Below are 4,660 nucleotides of genomic sequence, written 5' to 3'. Positions count from 1 at the left end.
AGCATTGACAGGGTCAAACATTTTTACTGGTGTATCCATTGAATGAAGTATCTCGTAACTTCATCTCTTTTCAAAATATTTCAAAGATCAAATATTTTCAAGTTTTATTTGTGGTCTCATCTATGGGATGACCTCGTGAATCTTATTATACTTTGAACAGTAGTAGTTCAAGTAGATTTCTAAAAAATGGTATAAGTATAGTGAAGTAATTGGTAACTTCATCTTCTTTTAAAACTTATATCCAGTAAGTAATTACCTTACTCATGATAAAGAATTCTAGTAAGTATCCATTTAGATACTTGTATTATTGTTATCACTACATATTATCTTGCGAGCTGTAAGGCTCACTCTTGCTTTATTTCTTCATCACACAACAACAGTTAGGAGAGATGGCCAGACTCCAGCAGACCCAGCGCAAGCACGTGGGAAGCGTCCCGCGTCTTCCCGATGATGTTGTAGCTGCTATAGCTGCAGAGGTAGATCCATTGTAGTTCAGACCATCTACTTTTGAGAATCAATTATGTATAATTATAACTTGTGGCAGATAATGGCAATTAACTGTAAATTTATCAAGTAATCATTTTGGGTTGTAATAACTTTTAAATTGTGGATTCAAGGACTTGTTCTTATTTCAATTTCATCTCTGAGACTATAACGGGTTGTGGTGTATGTTAGTATGGGGTCACAGCATGAGGTTATTTATTATTAATTAAGTGAAGTGATATTGTGGAAAGAAAGACCGTGACAACCCGGATCCCCGACCCCGGATCTTGGGGTGTTACAGAAATGGTATCAGAGCCAAGCGTTATAAACCTCAGAGATGATGCGTCGATATAATAACAAACTCACAAAGATAATAAGAACTCTTGCCAAGTTCATGGTCGGACTACTTAAAGTAGTGCTGACAGTTAAAACCCTTACGGGAACCCTTATAAGTATCATGATAGTAACTTAGCTCGTTTAATGTGTAGGCGCCTGAGATAGAGGACCCTGAGATGTTCGAGCGTGAGCATGATGAGGCATTGCTAGATGTTGAGGATCAGGAGGAGCCTGAGATGGAGGAGGATGAGGAGGACCCCTCAGAGGAGCCTGAGACGGAGGTCATTGCTATTTCAGATGAGGAGGACCCCTCAGAGGAGTCAGAGACAGAGGTTATTGCTGTTCCAGATGAGGAGGACCCGGATGAGGTCCCAGTAGCTGAGGAGCGTGTTGGACCTATGGTAGTGTATGCTGGTATCCCATTACCCACACTTTCGGTGGTCAGAGCCCCTACCCCTCCACCACTATCTTGGATTCCTGATGATGACAGCTCAGAGACCCATACTTCCGAGCCTAGGCAGACCGAGGAGGCACCCTCAGCGGCTCCGGATTCACCACCTCTTGACCCTGCCCACAGGCAGTCTTCGTTAGCTCATGGATATGTTCAGGATGTATTGAGGACCCGAGTGGCTGTTGCCGAGGGCCGACTAGATGAGGCCAGGAGAGAGTTGGATGCAGAGAGGGCGGGTAGGCGTACCCGAGCTTATGAGACTAGGGCTTCTATACCCCGATCCTTGAGGAGGGAGCTTACGGGGATAGAGCTCACGTCCCGAGGGAGACTCAGATCTCTCCAGGGGGACAGGCATGGTAGGATCTCCAGGCGGCAGGCCGACTATATCTTCCGTCGTGTGATGGAAAGGGTTTGGGAGCTGACCCGCTCCGGTGGTGATTCAGGATTGATGATGGAATAGTCTAGTTGTCTAGTTAGCCGAGGCCTTAGTAAGAGCCAATTTTCCGGGATAGTTGACTTGTATATAGCATCCCTTTTTCTGACTAGACAGATAGACTCTTGTGTATCACTTTTGGGACAGATGACTGTAGCACTGTTGTACTTTTGACCAGGTCAAACTATGTATTTCTCGCATTATGTATATATTTGTTTCCTTTCGGTTCAGTTCCATAGTGACGGGATCACTATTTTTATCATTATTATTACTGCACTTCGTATTAGAACTTTCTTAAAATAATAGAATTGCGATATACGTTCTCCCCATTATAAGAGCTGTGCAAGGCACAATGTTGTATATGATTGTGACCTAACGTTGAATTTTCCCAATAATTGTTTTTATTATTATCAGAATCATGCCGCCAAGAAAGATTGGAACTAGGGCGAACCCTGGATCTGAGGACCAGGGAAGCCATAACCAGGATGATAGGAACCAGGAGCACAGTGAAGAGGAAGATGAGGATTATGTGGAACAGGATGACTCCCTGTATGAAGAGGAAGAGGAAACATATGATGTTGAGGGATTTGAGATAGAGGCTGAAGAAGGAGAAACCGAGGTTGAGCAACCAGTACCAAACCCAGGCATGGATCCCATGGGTCAGTTTATGCAACTCCTAAGGCAGAACTTGGAACGTCAACCCAACCCACCCCCTCAAGGAAGTAACAATGCTGTGGCAAACTCTTTCAGGGCTTTTAAGTCCCTTAAGCCCCCTGAGTTCCACGGATCAGCCGACCCAGTTGAGGCAAGGGCATGGTTAAAGGAAATGGAAAAATCTTTTGAGATTTTGAGTACCGATGAGGCACAGAAGACTGTATTTGCTACCTACCTTCTGAAAGGAGAAGCTAACTACTGGTGGGAGGCCAAGAAAAACATGGAGACAGACGCTATTATAACCTGGGAGAGATTTAGTCAGTTGTTTCTGGGGAAGTATTTCCCGAGGTTTATGGAAAACCAGATGGAGCTCAAGTTCTTGGAGCTAAAGCAGAATAACTTGTCTGTAGCAGAGTACGAAGCAAAATTTACTGAGTTATCAAGGTTTGTGCCGGAGTTTGTGAGCACCGAGGAAAAGAAAGCTAGGAGGTTTCAGCAGGGACTGAAACCATGGATTCAGAATAGGGTGGCAATCCTTGAGCTTACGGACTATGCCACTCTGGTGCAAAAGGCAACGATTGTAGAAGTCGGAAGTGAACAGATGCAGAAGGAAAGAGAGAAGAAAGGAATAAAGAGGAAAAGTATGAGCATGGGTGGGGCTTCAGCAGAAAGGAGCTTCCCAACTAGATTTAATCGAGGAGCAGTGTCCTACCGGGAAAGAACACCGGGTTTAAGCGGCCAATGAGCATGAATGTGAGCCAGAGCGGCCAGAAGTCAAGAATGTCTTATTCCAACCAGTCTCGACCCCCATTGCCAACCTGTAACACTTGTGGAAGAATGCATTCTGGGGAATATAAGGGAAAGCCAGTAACCTGCTTTAAGTGTGGGCAAGTGGGCCACTATTCTCACAAATGCCCTTCGTCAGCCCCTGCCGTCATTCCAACCACCACTTGTCATCAGTGCGGACGCCCAGGTCATTGGAAGAGGGAATGCCCAATGAACAAACCAGCAGCTTCGGGAGCAAGCAGGGCTGCTTCCAATAAGCCACCTACTGCGAGGACTTTCAACATGACAGTCCAGGATGCTATGAAAGATTCAGATGTGATAGCAGGTACCCTTTCTCTAAATTCAGTCAGTGCAAATGTTTTATTTGATTCGGGAGCAACTAAATCTTTTATATCAAAGGACCTTGCGCGTAAGTTAAGACTTAAGGCTGAACCCTTGATAGAACCCTTACAAGTAGAAATAGCCAATCATGAAATTATTCCTGTTAACCAGATTCACCCTGCCTGTGAGATAGGCATAGGGGAGCAATCTTTCAGTGTTGATTTGATTCCTTTTAAATTAGGGGAGTTTTGATGTGATTTTGGGAATGGACTGGCTATCTAGCAACGATGCTCAGATAGACTGTAAAGGGAAGAAAGTTAAGTTAAATATCCCGGGAAGAAAGAAGTTATATTTAGAGGAAAGAGGCAGACGCAGAAATTTTTGACTATGGCCCAGCCAAAGGATGCTACGAAAAGGAAGTGAGGCTTACCTAGCCTATGTGGTGGACACGCAGAAGGAGGTGCCCAACTTACAAGATATTCCAGTAGTCAATGATTTGAAGATGTATTCCCACAAGACCTTCCAGGATTACCACCCGATAGAGTGATTGAATTTGCTATTGAGTTGGCCCCAGGGACGGCGCCAGTTTCAAAAGCACCTTACCGGTTAGCCCCATTAGAAATGAAGGAATTAGCTATCCAATTGCAGGAACTCTTGGATAAGGGTATGATAAGACCCAGTGTGTCTCCGTGGGGAGCACCAGTTTTATTTGTTAAGAAAAAAGATGGGAGCATGAGGTTGTGCATAGACTATCGAGAGTTGAACAAGCTAACCATAAAGAACAGGTACCCATTACCTAGAATAGACGATCTGTTCGACCAGCTAAAGGATGCTGTTTATTTTCTCCAAGATCGACCTGAGAACTGGATATCACCAACTAAAGATTAAACCCGAAGATATTTCCAAGACAGCGTTCCGTACCAGGTATGGGCATTATGAGTTCTTGGTAATGTCCTTTGGATTAACCAACGCCTCAGCGGCTTTCATGGATTTAATGAATAGAGTATTTAAGAAGTACTTGGACAAGTGTGTGATAGTTTTTATCGATGATATTTTGATCTACTCAAGGACTGAGGCAGAACATGCAGAGCATTTGAGGATAGCTCTAGGAATACTCAGAGAGGAGCAGTTATATGCCAAATTCTCAAGTGTGAATTCTGGCGGAATGAAGTACAGGTTTTAGGCCATTGGATCAA

This window comes from Apium graveolens, chromosome 3 (genome assembly GCF_009905375.1).
Source record: "Apium graveolens cultivar Ventura chromosome 3, ASM990537v1, whole genome shotgun sequence".
NCBI classification, from domain to species: domain Eukaryota; kingdom Viridiplantae; phylum Streptophyta; class Magnoliopsida; order Apiales; family Apiaceae; genus Apium; species Apium graveolens.
This window is presented reverse-complemented; position numbering follows the sequence as displayed.